This window comes from Scardinius erythrophthalmus (assembly GCF_964197995.2).
Source record: "Scardinius erythrophthalmus genome assembly, chromosome: 1".
NCBI classification, from domain to species: Eukaryota; Metazoa; Chordata; class Actinopteri; order Cypriniformes; family Leuciscidae; genus Scardinius; species Scardinius erythrophthalmus.
The window spans coordinates 8,546,440-8,562,590 of NC_138221.1; the positions used below are offsets into that span (position 1 = coordinate 8,546,440).

Genomic DNA, 16,151 nt, shown 5'->3' on the forward strand with positions numbered 1-16,151 from the left:
GTTATATTTTTATAGCATTTCTGAGCTGCAACAGCTTAAAGCTAATCCGTGTTCTTCATGTCAGAAGTAGGACTGTCATAAATAGAACTGGGAATCCATTTACTATCAGGGATTTGTTGTGTCATGTCATGCCGCATCCAGCGTAGCAGCATCATTGAGTATAATCGATTCTACTGTCATTGTCACACCCTGTTTTATTAATGTTCTTTCATGGTTAAAACAAATTGAGCAATTACATTTCAGTAAGTACTGAATCTTTCAACATACGTTTTGATGTTTATTTTGTGCTAAAACTAGTGAAGAAGAACAGATGATCGGCTGACATGTGCCCAGCGCTGCTGCTTTGCTTGAACTGTTACAGCGGCTAGAAGTAGTGCTGTTAACAGGGGGACTGAGGGGACTCAGTCAGTGGCCACATTTACATGCACAACTTTTGTTACAGTCGGACTGAATACATTTCTGACTGATGAATCTGAATAAAGTGTATTCGGTTTTATATGTCACAAGCTTCAATATCGCAATACATTTTTTGAGATGCGCTCACTGCACAAATATACAGTTTCCCGCTATTCTCCTACACTGGTTCTTTATTTGTTTTAAACAGCAGACTTAATATTTATCCATTTCTGGTCATAATTTGGAGATAATGATCATATGAACCATTGTTCAGTGATTCTTATATTTATCACACAGTAAAAATGCCCAAAACCAGTCGTCTGTGGATGACCGTCTGAAACAAGCACTGGTGGGTCGTTGTCCTGCTTCACTTCACAGATGTAGAGAATGGAGGATTATAGGATGCCAGGACACTCATTTATATGACACTTTATTCAACAGGAAGAACGGCTCGTTCAGCGCATCATACGTCATTACGCTATTTCTACTTCATTGCACATGCGCAGTCCTTTCAGTTTCGGTTTTCAATCAGATCGAGTTTTTACATATTCTCTCGATCGCATTAGTAAAGGAATAAACCACCCCTTTCAATCCGATCGAAGTTTCATTCGAATCGAGCTCAATCGGATCAATTAAGGTGTTTACATGAAGGCTTTTGAGAACGATTTAGCCATCAATCTAACATATTATTTGGTTGCATGTAAACATAGCCAGTGATGCTGAAATAATTTTACATTTACAAAATTATAATACATTTACATATGTGGTTTAAACAGCCAGATGCATTTACACTTGTCCACTTCTGAATGAAACGCGTTTCAGACTTCCTCCTGAAATGGTCTGAGTGATCAGATTTTTCACGATCAGATAGCCATCCGAAATGCATGAATTCACCAAGTGTAAGCCCCAAAGTGACTGTGGCAAATCCAATAAAAAATTATAGAATATAAAAATGTGTGTGTGTATATATATATATATATATATATATATATATATATATATATATATATATATATATATATATATATATATATATATATCTTTCAGTCAGGTTCTCACCTTCCATACTGCTTACATGCCTCATTAAAAAGTCTATGGGCAAAAACATTTTTTGTTTTCCAGTCTGGCTCACATCTCCTCCTGTGCTTTCAGCCCTCTTCAACTCCATTACAGCATCTTGAATGTTTGTCTTGAGAAGGTCTGCAATGATCATCTTCACTCGAAACTGTTTGGTAAGCAAAGTCTTATCTTCACTCCGTGGGTTTACACAAGTCAGAATCCGTGCCAGTTGTGACTTGTATGAATCTATAGCCTTTTCAGCCATAACAAGGTCAGGTAGTGCTTTAGCAATATAACCACCATCTTTCTTCATAACTGTGGCCAGTGCACGATTACAGAGAGGAATAAACTTCCAGCAAACACCGTCCTCCAAAGCTTTGGTGTACATCTCAATGCTCTCTGCAAAGCATCCCTTCTCACGGAGACTGTCTCCAGACCTGATGTAATAGTAGACCATAGTGGATGGAGACTGTTTACTTAAAAGTTTCTGCTTTGCATTTGACAAGTCCTTTTCCAGCTGTTTCTTCAGCGTCTCAATGGATGTTTCCTCATTGACGTACATCAAGAACCACAAACCCCAACACTCATGAAGACAGGACACAAATACATCTCGCTGGTCTGAAAAAACATCATCTTCATAAACGTTGTCCAAAAGATCAAGGTAAACAGAAAAAAGCTTTTCCTTTTTTGTGATTTTTGGAATGTATTTTTCAAGGAACCTTGAGAGTCTTTTTTTCACCATAATGTTCCTGGCTTCTTTTGCCTCTTCCAGATCTTGTGATGAGAATGATTTTGTGGTTAAGAGGTCTGTTAGGGCAGAAACCATTGCCTCATGATTTTGAAAGCTGTGGTTTTCAAGGTAATGATTAAGTGCAACCTCAAACAAATTCTCTGTGGAATTACATGGCATCGGTTTAGACCTAAGATGGCTCAGTCTTTTGAATAAGCTGGTGACAGATGTGTTCAGGGTCATCACTTGTTTAACAGAGTCAGAGAGGTGACTGGTGCACACGATGAGTTGAGCAGATCCTGGACTTCCTTGGCGAGCTGTTCGTCCGAAGGCTTGCTGTTCAACACGGACATTCAGAGGTAAGAAGGTTTGCACCACAAACAATCCTCCTGCCTCATTTACACTTTCACTGACCTTTAGATCTGTTCCTCGACCTGCTAGATTAGTTGCAATGATGACGTTCCCAGCATGGACTGTTGAATTTAGTATTGTAGAGTTATCCATGTTGTTGTTCACATAGAGTTCAAGTTTGTCTTTTGTGATGGTCTTTGCGAGGGCCCTATGCAACATTTCTGCACGATTGATTGTTTCACAGATGACGAGAGCTGCTCGGGGACCTCGATAGACTGTGGAGGACACTTGATGCTTAACAACGTTACAGACGGCCCTGATCCACTCGTCCTCTTCAGGAATCACCATGCCTTCAAGCTCATAGAGTTTCCTTTGCCTAAATGAGGGAATCTTGCAGGTCTTAATGCCGTTGTAGAGCTTCTTCAGCATATCAAGCTCTGTTTGGTCACCCAAAGTTCCTGTGATCCCATAGATCTGGTTTGAGTATTTCTTGAATAAACAAACATTAGACATGAAGTTTGTGATTAGACTCATGTTGGACAGTTTAGTTTGGTGTTTCATCTCCAGGAACTGCTGAAGTCCTTCTCCCCATATCATGTTGTTCTGCACAACACCAGTGTATTTGTAATCAACAGGAACAACTCCATTTCCATGAAGGATGTATTCGTGGCCCAGAGTTATTTTGGTGGCTAGCAGAGCATTTTCAATCCAAGTTTTCATCTTACCATTAATGAGATCTTGAAGGCCTGGAATACGAGATTCATTTTGTTCCTTTTTTGTCTCAGATCCATTTTTAATCATTTCACCCAATGACTTAACTAGTGAGTCTTCATCAAAGTGCACAACATGACATTTTCCATTTCCCTGGAGAACAATTGATATTTCTTGCCTTTTATTTGTACCTGCAGAACTGATTTCATTTTGTTTCCGTAAAGTACCATCAGGCTCTTGCTGGTATAGTTTGAAGAAATACTGAGGGAAATTTCTCACTAACGTGGTTAAAAATGCCACCATTTGCAAAACAGTTGCATTATCTAGTTGTTTTAAAACATTTGTCGTGTGTTCTTGCATTTGCATTGAGGGTTTCGTAGGAATAATTCCTGCATCCACAGCCATCTGCACAATCCTGAGTTTATCAATATTTTTATTTTCATGCATGATTTCAGACAGAACCTCAGAGAAGAGCTGAATGGGCCCTAAAATCTCCCCAGTCTCTAAACGCTTTAGCTGGTTGACGATCAGCCAAATTTCAGCCAGTGTTGCATTCAATGGTTCCATGAGAGGCATGTTACTATTCAGGTAGACCACTTCAGGACCTTTGTCCAACATCAGCGAGTCCACCTCATCCACTATAACACACTGAAACTCTCTCTTAGGTCTCACATCACTTCTCTGGAAGCGTTGTCTCAGAAAATCACCTGCAAAACTCTGAGTTGTACCATAGACCACCTGACACTCATAGCACTTCTTGAGGTCTTCATATTTAGATTTGTTGGTGTTGACATCAATGGTTATATATAGTTCCTTATAAAATGGAAACCATTGGTCAGCGTCTCTCTCAGCGAGTACAGGGGAACTGGAGATGATATCAGGGTTTTTTCCCATCATGACCTGATATGCTGCAAACATTGCCACGATGCACGACTTTCCTTCTCCTGTTAAAACCTGAACGAGCCGACTTGATTCAGAAAGAACAAGAATGCACCAGCTCACCATCTGAGTCACTCGAGGTGTATATTTCATTGTCTTTTCCACGGCTTTGCAGAGCTTGAACAAACTTTGCTTTATGTCTTGTAGATGTGGAGCTGTAGAAGCTGATAGACATTTGGACACAGAGAGGACAATATCTTGCACTTTTTCCATAGTTTGTTCATCAATTTCTGATTGTCCACAGATTTCCTCCACAATCTCCTCCAGTGTTTTCTCATTATTGTTTTCGGCTATGTCATTCATCTTGGCCTCAACATGATCCACCATCTCATCATTCTCTTTCAAATCCGACGCACTTATTTTATGAATCTCCACTTTATGAAGGATACTCATCATCCATGTCTGAAAATATTCATTCCTGCCTTTATATTTCTTCACAAGGGCTTTAAATAACGTAACAACATCATATTTTCTCCATTGTCCGTTCTTCAACAGGGAAATCAGTCTTGATGACAGCAGTTTATCTGATGCCTCCATTTTCAAAACTCTGGAAATTCACTTTTTCATATCTTTCACAATGCAAAGTCTGTGTTTAAAAAACAAACAAACAAACAAAATCTGAAAATAGTTCAGCTTCTGCTCATCTAGCAAACAATATTATAAAAGCAAGAGATGATTAGCAAAGCTACAATAGGCTTTATTTTAAATAAAGAGTAATATGTTTGTTTAATTTAAAAGTGATTTCACATCAGATCATGCATATTTCCACAAAGAAAGCATTTGTTTTTTATACTTACATTATCTGAGGCACTATTCTTCTGTGCATCTGACAGGGAAGCTCTTAATGTGTTTGTGAAAAGACAAAGTGACTTATTTTATATTTGAATAAAAAGAGGCTGTGCCCTAGTGTTCTGGAATTTCCCGTATCTAGTATTTCAAGTATGTCACATGATTTGAAGGAATATGAGCTGCTTATTTTTAATACATTTAGGAGACATTTTGTGTAAATCTGATTTAATAACTTATGAACTGTGTTATGCCCTAATTCCACATTTATTTATTTTTTACTTTTGTACACTCAAAGCTTATTGTAGCCTACAGCTCTTTGAAGCCGGCAAACTATTTACATATTCTGCAGAATATTCTTTCACTTTCAGTATTGTTGGTAGGTACCGAAATGATGTACAGTTGATCACTGTAGGTGTGGTTGTCGAAACACAGAATGAAACAGACAGGTGTTATAGTAACAATGTTTATTGAGCAGAGTGGTGAGAAACAGCGGGAACAATGGTGGGTGGGTTGTTGGAGATGCGCCTTGCTTTGTCTGAAATGTAGTCGAGAGTTGGCGCTACAGTGAGGAGAGGAGGAGTGAAAACAATGCAATCTCTCTTCTCGCAGTGGATCAGACTCCTACGAGATCAGGTGGATATCACAGGTGTTGCTAATAAACTAGATGTAATTTAAGTTCTGTTGCTTTTATATGAAAATAAATAAAATGAACAAGACACCAAGAGTTCTTGTCATTTAATTCAATTCCAAATACGTGTTTATTAATCTTTTTTTTTCTTTAATTCAGACATGTTTTTATATATATTATTTTTATTAAAAAAACATCACATAACCCATCGAGAGATCACACTGTCAGAGAGTTTGGGAATATTCACATATAAACATGAGATCAGGGTTTTGAAATCGAACATTTTAAAAGAGAACAAAACATCACGGTTGTTTAAACCAATGAGCATTAAGCTGTGTCGTCAGCAAGTCGTTTCCCATTTTGCTCAGCGCAGTGGGTGGAGAGAATCCATAACAACGAGGTCAAGCCCGCACTTTCTCTTAGATTAAAGGAATAGATCACTTAAAAAAAAAAAAAAAATATATGTCATTTACTGTTTGGTTACTGACATTCTTTAAAATATCTTCTTTAGTGTTCAGTAGAAGAAATAAAAGGTTGTTTCAAACCTTCATACAGGTTTGAAACAACTTGAGGGTGAGTTTCAGAGTTTTTGTCCGCTTGTGAACAAGTTTTAAGAGGAAACTCTTAACTGAGAACTATAACTGTTATTTAGGAGAACTCTTAGTGGTAAGATCAAATGTTTTGTGAATATGGCCTCTATTCTATAGTCTACTCCGTTTTGCATATTGCTTCTATTTTCAACAATTTTAAATAATTTAGACTGATATAATCATACTTAGGTTATTTTTAGAATAAGGTTATACATGCATACATCTATAGTAGAAAAATTAGTTTAATAATATACTGTTAAAATAAAGACTTTAGCAATATGTCTGCATTGTATTTTAGAGGCTAAAAAGAGCAAATGAAAGTTCTCAGCTGGAATATACAGTAGTCAACATTTTAAGTGGATCAAAAAAGTTAATCAAAGTTATACATGGATTTTGAACAATACCCATTCTTGTCTTAGGACAACTTTGATCAACTTTTTTGATCCACTTTAAATGTTGACTACTGTATAAGTATAAAACATGTCTCTTTTCCTTGAAGTCACATGACATGTAAGAAATTTCAAGTGTTTTTTTTTAAACAATGCCCATTGTGCTCTTGGAGTAATGTTTGCAGGACAGCAGCAACAGCCCTGGATTTACTCTCCGTTTGTGCTCTCCTACTGTAGTGGACATGATTTTGTAGTTTTTTCCAGCTTTGTGCATCTCTATAATGTGTCTTTAGGTCCTGTGAATGTTGTCCGGATGGATGTATGTTTACCACTAACCAATCTATTTTAATAAGAACAGATTTTGACAGATTTGACATGTACAACCCACACTTGTATAATTTCCTCTTTTGGAGAAGCTGAACTACTATGGAATGATAACCCAATGTCTTCAGTAAATTTAAAAGTAAAAAAAGATATGACTTATGGGTGACAATCTATAAAATAAATAGCATAAAGGTTCTGTACAAAACTGTTTGTACTTATTTCTATCATATATACCACACATTTTTTTAAAAATACAAATACAAACACTTTCTCTTTCTGCTTTGTCGTGTTACTTCAAGGAACAGCTGTCATGTGATTTCAAGGTAACCTGTAAAATAAAACACACCTGACTACGACGTTAAAGGGATAGTTCACCCAAAAATGCTATTTTTAATTGCTGTTTCATGCATACTGAGTTTTTTACACTGGTAAAGAATTGGATTCCCATGCTAAACATGGACAAAGTTTCAAAAGTTAAGTTGTACGTTTGAAGGAGTATTTTTGTTCCAAAAATACTCCTTCCGGTTTGTCACAAGTTTCAGAAAGTTTTTTTTCGAGTATGGCTCTGTCTTACGTAAGATAGAGCGGAATTTCCTTATATGGGTCCTAAGGGCACTTCTCCGCGGGCGCGCGTGCACTCGCAGACCAGAGAGAGAAGAGAGCGAAAGCAGTACGTTACCTCAAAGCACCATGTCCGGCTTTTAGGGAAGTCAGTGTCACCAAAGAAGTGGGTTTATTGGTTGCCAGGGCAAGACAACCCTGCACAGATTCCCAAAGAACCCAGCATTAAGGGAATAGTGGATGGAGTTTGTTTTTTCGAAGCATCAACAGAGGTTGTGCAAGACTCGTTCCCTGCATTTCGACGATGATTGTTTTATAAACAAAGCCCAGATCGACGGATTTGCAGATCGTCTAATGCTTAAGGATTGAGCAGTCACAATGATAAAGGTTCGCGGTCGCATGCGGTGAGTAAACTGCTTCAAATGTCTCTCTGTGTTGTTGTTAGCTCGGTTAGCACAGCTATAGCACACCGCCCACACGGCCCGCCCCCAGCCGCTCGTTTTTTTCCGGAAAGACTCGGTACAGCCTATCTTTCTTTTATAAATATAATAAAACTAAAGACGTTTTGGAGATATGAAGGATGCAATACTACTCTATAGGTACTCAAGATTAACAGGAGATTGAATGAAAATGAGCATTTCACCCCCCCCCCCCTTTAAATGAAGTCGAGAGGACTCCTAACTCACTAAGAGCTATTCACAAACTGCTTTTTGTGGCATTTCACGTTGCGCATGCGCAGGTCACTTTACTTCCTGTAAAACTGGGTTAGCGCTTGTTCAGGAAGTAAAGTGACCTGCGCATGCGTTTTAGCTGATTATCATGTATTTAGTTAAATAAAACACATGCCCGGGATGATGGTGTTGAAGATTTACCTTGGATACGAGCGAGAGTGAGCCTGCAGTGTATTCGTGCACAGCGCGTGGAATCAGGGCAACAAATTTGGAAATCCACTGTCTCCTCAAAAGAGTCCGTTTGCAAGCAGCAGAAGGTCACCATATGCGACACACGTACACAGTAAACCTGTGTTGTTCACTCAGCTGCGCATAATAGCACTGAATTAATAAAAAACACAATATATTGCCCCATGTTCTGTTTTCTATCATGCGCCATGAACGTTTGCCATGATGTAATATGCACGTAAACGCACCAGGGTTCGATAGAATCAAGTTGAGTGTGAAACCAGACCAACGCTGGGGGGCGCCGGGAACAATCGCGCTCAGGCTCGTACCACAGCAAACGAGCCCAGTGTGAAAGCCCCCTAAACTAAACTGCCAGTGTGAAAGTACCCTTAGACACTCCTGATTTAAGTGCCATGAGCGTGTTACACCCACTATTAAATCTTATTTTGGTGCTGAACAAAAAGGTAACAAACAACTGTTGTTGCACCACATCACTGGTAAATTATTTACAACAAAAGTGTACAAGTGTAAATGTGCAAATTTGAAATGAATGTTTATTTTTTCTAAAAACAAGACAGAGGGAGGGGGAGAAAGGATAAACGAATAAAGAAAAACAAAGGATTGAACCAATAAAGCTGGTACTTTAACCATCCTTTAATTTACAGACAACATACCAAAGGATGAGGACTGCAGCATTGCTTGACCTGCCGTGGGACATGCGAGAGATTCCTTCAAAATTCATGAAGATATGTGAGGTAAGCTGAAACCTTTAAGGCAAAACAAGGAAAAATTGCAGGGGTCTGGGGACTGTAAATTGTGTAATTGGTTTTAAGTAATAGTACCTTGTTTTGTTTGCATTCTATAAAGCCCAGTGACATTGAAGAGGAAGTGATCAAGGGTGTGGTGATAGGAATCCTACTGGTTGTGGAAAATGTGATGGAACCTCCGTCAGCGTTCTACAATGACGTTGTCCTGGTGATTGAGGAAGAAGTGGTAATGCGTCACCTGAGTGATGTACCTAATGCTTTACTGTACCTGATGGGCCTGGTGTACGCATTAAACCTTGACTACCCAAAGAAATTCAAATTCACTTTTGAAGTGATACAGTGCCTGTTTATTGGTGTTGGATCAGACTCTTGCACCGCAAGAGTTCACTCTTTGAAGAGCAAGTTGCTGAGATAAGACTGAAAACAAATTCTTGATTTTCAAACAGACTGTTTTCTTGTTACCTTGTCCTGCTTGCTCTTTCCTAAACCTGTTTCTATGAGTGGGAATTGAAGACACTGTTTTTAAACAGTTTAATCTGTGAAGTTTTTAATACAACTTATTGTGAATTCTTCATGTACACTTGTTCCTGCAATGAAAATATCTGATAATGACAAGGAGAGTTATTTGTACTATTTTGGCTCTAAGATGGGTCTGTGCATAGAGAAGTTTGCACTTGTTTGTGTGAGCTGTATATATGTGAGGGTTTTTCTTGTGGTGTTTTTTTATCTTTGCAAGATAATTCTTTGTGTCTGTGTCTTTTGGGTGCAATGCATCTATTTAAAAAAATAAATGCTGAGAGTTTCAATTTTGCAGTTGTTTTCATTAAAAAATCTGGTTCCAGATAGATATCAAGAACTTCTTGTTAAAACAAGCAATGAAGTCCAGTTAACTCAAATAGTTAAGTTATGATGTTGAGGAAAAATTACTATTTTATGTCAATTAGACTTGGTTAATGGTTGTGAAAACATGAAAAATTAAGTTCAACCAATATGTTTTTCAGTTGACTTAACTAAAAATTATAAATGCTTATAAATTGATACAGTATGTTGGCTCAATTTACTGCAAGTTATTTTAACTAATACATACAAGTTGAGTGAACTTAAATCGTAACGTTGGCTAAACTTAACTGAGTCAATGCAACAAGATGACTTGACTAAGTCAAGTTGTGTCAACAAATCATTTTTTACAGTGTACTGAGTAATATTAAGCAACTACATGTACTTACTATAGTGTTAGGGCAGGGTTAGGTTTTGGTTGAGGGTTAGTTGCATGCAATATACGCATAATTTACTGTAATTATTATGGTAAGTTCATGTTACATATGTAACAATGACACTGTAAAATAAAGTGTTACCTAGGTTTTTTTTTTTTATAAGGAAACATGATACCTGTGTGTCGAAGTTTCATTGAGTTTAGACGTTTCTTTCTTGCCACCATGAAAGCAGGAAGAGGTTTGGAGGTGGAGTCAGTCACATTACAGAAGTAAAAACCTGTTTCAATCTGGTCCGACAACAAATGAAGTTCCTAAACGCAAGTTAGGGAGGAGTGAGCCCATCTAATCTTTCAATCAACAGCCTGACTATATAAGCAGCTGCTTACCTCTCTCCAGCATCTATCTATCGTGTCTGCTGGAAAGATAACACCACAAGCGTCTGCTGTGTAATCACATCATTGTTTTTTCTGAACTTTGAACTGAGCTCGATCCTAAAAATACACTCTATGTAGATCACCACTAGAGGGCATAGTTACTCCAAAAACTCATTCATTCATTACACTTTCCTCCACACTAGATTTATCTTACTAAGAAACATAAAATATAAATCTATTAACTTATTCTATAGCATTGACAGTTAACTTAACACAATGCTGCAAAATGCAAAATAACTACAAATCAAGCCTTTGTGGAGGTTTCCTACATCTCTCAGGATAACGTCTCTGTGAGCTTGGGTAAGGTTCAGGTCACACTGGAATTGTCACATCTGGTTTGTCTTTGTGCGTCTCAGAGTCATTCACGTTAACTGAGGTAGGAAGAACAGTGTCAACAGTATCATCGTCCTCGTCATTTGAATCAGGGACAGGTGAAGGTGAGGGTTTTGATCGCACAAACTGATCCACCATGTGTTATCTCCAACAACACTTTGGTTTGTTTTCCACAACACGTCGAACATCTGGTTTGATGAGATCCAAGCGAGATCTTAAGTTCCTCTTAAGAAACATCATCGCTACATGAAAAGGAAGTTGTCTATTTTGTGTTGTAGTGAGATGTTGTCATTGTCCTTTGCTTTTATTGCTTTCTTGATAGGATGTACAAAACTTTCTGCAAAGCCGTTAGTGGCAGAATAGTATGGTACGGGAGTGATGTGTTTGACTCCATTCAGCTTCATGAATTTCTGAAACTCATCTGAGACGAACTGTCGTCCGTTATCCGTGCACATCCTGTCAGGTTTGTGTAGGGAGCCGAGGACGAGGACACAGGAACTGCAGTTTAGGTAATTTATTTACAAACTTAACTTCTATGAACATACAGGAACAAGGGAAAAGAAACTCCAGGACTTCAAAACACACAACCATAAAATGACGAGGACCAACAAACACTGAGGGAAAACACAGGGCTTAAAAGAACTGGGACTAATGAGATAATTAACAGAACACAGGTGATGGGCATTTCTAATCAAACAGACAGGGAAAAACTAACAGGACTAAACCAAAAATCACAAAGACAGGGGAAAATGGATCACAGAAACTGAAAACATAGAAACAGATTCATAAAACAGAACTCAAAGACCTCAAAACGTCACAGTACCTCCCCCCTCCCCAAAGGCGCGTCCTCGCGCCGTATAAAACATCCAAAGGGGTGGGAGGGTGGGCATCCTAGACTCCAGGACGGGACGGTCCAGGCGGATGCAGGTTGGTCAGGAGACCAGGGTGGAACAGGCTGTGGACATGGCCATGATGGAGCAGGCTGTGGGCGTGGCCATGGTGGAGCAGGCTGTGGGCGTGGCCATGGTGGAGCAGGCTGTGGGCGTGGCCATGGTGGAGATGACCCTTCAGGTGGCCATGGTGGAGATGACCCTTTAGGCGGCCATGGTGGAGATGACCCTTCAGGCGGCCATGGTGGAGATGACCCTTCAGGCGGCCATGGTGGAGATGACCCTTCAGGCGGCCATGGTGGAGATGACCCTTCGGGCGGCCATGGCGGAGATGTTTTTTCTGGTGGCCATGGTGACACTGGGAACCTCGTCGGAGAGACCTCCGCGGTCCCCCTAACAGGTATACTGCGCCCCCCCAAAATTTGAATGGGGAAATTGTCAGGTTTTGACACATGGCTGGATGAGGCAGGGGGCGAAAGCAGTTCTGGGCTGGACAGGACCAGCGGCGAAGAGGGCTCTGGGCTGGGCAGGACCAGCGGCGAAGAAGGCTCTAAGCTGGGCAAGACCAGCGGCGAAGAAGGCTCTGGCGCAGGATCAGCAAGCTCTAGATCAGCGGGCTCTGGATCAAAGGGTGCTGAATCAATGGGCTTTGGATCAACGGGCTCTGGATCAGCGGGCTCTGGCGCTGGATCAACGGGCTCTGGCGCTGGATCAACGGGCTCTGGCGCTACGGGCCTTGGATCAACGGGCTCTGCCGCTGGATCAACGGGCGCTGGATCAAGGGGCTTTGGCGCTGGATCAAGGGGCTTTGGCGCTGGATCAACGGGCTTTGGCGCTGGATCAACGGGCTCTGGATCAGCGGGCTCTGGATCAGCGGGCTCTGGATCAGCGGGCTCTGGATCAGCGGGCTCTGGATCAGCGGGCTCTGGATCAGCGGGCTCTGGATCTGGATCAGCGGGATCTGTGCTGGAAGGGATCAACACATCATGGAACTCGGGACTGGACGGGACCAGCATCTTGGGGAACTCGAGACTGGACGGGACCAACACATCATGGGACTCGGGACTGGACGGGACCAGCATCTTGGGGAACTCGAGACTGGACGGGACCAACACATCATGGGACTCGGGACTGGACGGGACCAACACATCATTGGACTCGGGACTGGACAGGACCAGCATCTTGGGGAATTCGGGATTGGACTCATGGGCCAGAACTGATGTGTGTGTGGCCCACACACACAGAATCGCCGCAGACATCACAATCAGCGCTGTGTCTTCTTGAGTGGACTCACATGTAACGTGCTCAATCTCCGGCTGACAGGTGACGGGTTCATCTTCAGGTGGGCAGACTATGGGTTCTGGTTCTGGCGGATAGACGATGGATTCAGGACATACCGGATTCGGAACTGGTTTGAGTGGAAAATCCTCCACCACGTAGTCCGACCCACACACCCACAGCGTGTGGTCCACAAACTCCAGGAAAGTCTGATCGAGATGTTCTACCAGAATCAGCTGGGCAAGAGGGTCCCTTAATCCACCCCAGAAACTCTGTGTCAATTCCTCTTCTTCCCACGTCACGTCATCGTAGAGATCCATGTAAAGCCCCACATACTCTTCCAGTGAGCGTTCACCTTGAAAGAGGATAGGTGTGTTAAATGACTTCACCTTTTCCGCCGGTTACATCTCCTCTGGCTCATTCTTGGTTCTTCTAGGGTAGTTTTTGTTTAAGGGTTGGTCGTTCTGTCAGGTTTGTGTAGGGAGCCGAGGACGAGGACACAGGAACTGCAGTTTAGGTAATTTATTTACAAACTTAACTTCTATGAACATACAGGAACAAGGGAAAAGAAACTCCAGGACTTCAAAACACACAACCATAAAATGACGACGACCAACAAACACTGAGGGAAAACACAGGGCTTAAAAGAACTGGGACTAATGAGATAATTAACAGAACACAGGTGATGGGCATTTCTAATCAAACAGACAGGGAAAAACTAACAGGACTAAACCAAAAAATCACAAAGACAGGGGAAAATGGATCACAGAAACTGAAAACATAGAAACAGATTCATAAAACAGAACTCAAAGACCTCAAAACGTCACACATCCGTTATCCATTGTCCTCAACACAGAAACAGTCTTTTCAGATGCGTTTGTCTTCATCTGAACAACTGGAGTCCTTGAATGGTCCAGCAAATATGCCGGTTATAGATAGAGGCTCGTTGGAGATGTGAAATGTAGGCGTCTGCAGTGAGAGAAGTGAAAACAGCAAGACAGACGTTCTCTTGTCTCGTAGTGGATCAGCAACTGTATGGCTTTCTGATCAGTTCTTTAATATGACTTAACACTGTAAAAAACACAACTTGAAAAAAAGGTGAAATGACTGATTTTGATTTGTTGGTTCAGCAAAAATACACACTGTGAAAATCTCGTACAAAAAAAAAATATATATAAATTTGTACTAATTTCCCCTAGCTTTTTCTTGTAGACTCAAGTTACTGTTATACGAACTGAAAATAAGTTGTATGACACACACACACACACACACACACACACACACACACACACACACACACACAAAAAAAAACATTTAGTTGAGTCAACGTGACATTATTTGTTTTCTGGAGAGGTGCAACTATTCTGTAACAAATCTTCAAAATTTCCCAATTAAAAATGTATTTGTCTATTGGAAACATAAGTTCTTATTAAGAATAAGGTTCAGATGTAGATTTTTTATTGAAAATGTTTGGTCACCATTTTGGTGATGAGCGTTTCCTTGAGTTGGGCAGTTTGAGTCTTGGCATTTAATGTGAGTTTGTGGTCTTTGTAACAGTGTTTAACAAAACACATAATTAGTTGCCAAGAAAGCCATAAACATAAATGATCAGCTGATCTACATAACAGCATCATAAAGGGGAATAGTTCACTATTCTTATTCCTGGAAAGTGATTATTTGTTAATAATATATTATATTTACCAACACAACTTTAATGCAACAGATCAGACATGCTGAATTTTGTTTTTTAAATACATTGTGGGATTTTTTTTTTTTTTAGAAACACACACTCAGACATCAAGCATCAGCATATGAATTTCAACAATGGTGACATGCTCCATGCCACAATGCATGCTGGGAGCCATGATTTTAATGGAGCATGTCACCATTGTTGAGATTCATATGCTGATGTTTGATGTCTGTGTGTGTGTCAAAATAATTTTTTTCCTTATAGTGTATTTTAAAATCAGAATTCAGAATTTCGTATCTACTGCAAGAAAGTTTTGCTGGTAAAATATTAATAAAAAATAATCAATTTTAGTCAAAAATAAGATTAGTGATTTATTCTAGTTTATGAGGCTGAAAAATTGATCATGTGCCTCGCCTGAAAAAAGTGCAGGCAAAATGGACAGTTTTCTCTTCTCGCAGTGGATCAGACACTTACGAGATCAAAGATGGATATCTCTTAGTGGTAAGATCAAATGTTTTGGTAACACTTTATAATAACGTTCAGTTATAAGTCGTCTACAAGTGCTAAATGATTAACTAATTATGTGCGAAACATCACTATGCGTTCATAAATGATTAATAAGTGATATGAATTTAAACGCAGAAATTTCACTTCATTGTATAACAAGAAAAAATTGCATTTGTGAGAAAACCTGAAAGAGTGACCAGCTAAAACTCCAGTCTGCCCTGCTGCCTTCTTGATCACTGACCTGAGGACTACGTTGGCAAATCAACATCAAAAGTCATTTATTTGATAACTGTTTGGCTTTACATTACCATCTCAGACCCCTTTAAAGCAAACTAAACCGAGATCATCCTGGGAGGTGATCTGGGACCGACCGGTTCGCTTTCAGCTTCAGTTCACTAAAAATGTCCATTGTGAACACAAATCAGTCCGGGCTCGCTTGATTATTCCATTTGAGAATTCCAATGATGTTTGGTCATCACATGCCTTCGTAAATCGGCTGTTCATCATGGATGCTTCTTCTGGCAGATCTAAACAAATCATTCGTTCACAAGGTACACGTGCACGAATAGTCAAATATTTGATCTGTAATTATTATTTAAAAAATTTTTTACTACATTTGAATGGTGTCAAAAACTTTATGAATAAAAAAAAAAAAACTCTTTCTCATTAAAC

At 39.9% G+C, this 16,151-nt stretch overlaps 1 protein-coding gene and 1 pseudogene across 2 annotated transcripts in view; one reads left to right on the forward strand and one right to left on the reverse strand.

Moving 5' to 3' along the window:
* Positions 1–4,579, reverse strand: part of LOC308687050 — a 30,297-nt pseudogene extending 25,718 nt beyond the window's left edge. Inside the window, exon 1 of the transcript in view lies at positions 1,529–4,579. The product of the transcript in view is annotated as an uncharacterized misc_RNA (transcript). The remainder of the gene's footprint in view (positions 1–1,528) is intronic.
* LOC308700561 (CD276 antigen homolog) overlaps positions 1–16,151 on the forward strand; it is a 1,553,888-nt gene that overhangs the window by 768,363 nt on the left and 769,374 nt on the right. The gene's annotated exons all lie outside the window — the stretch shown is intronic.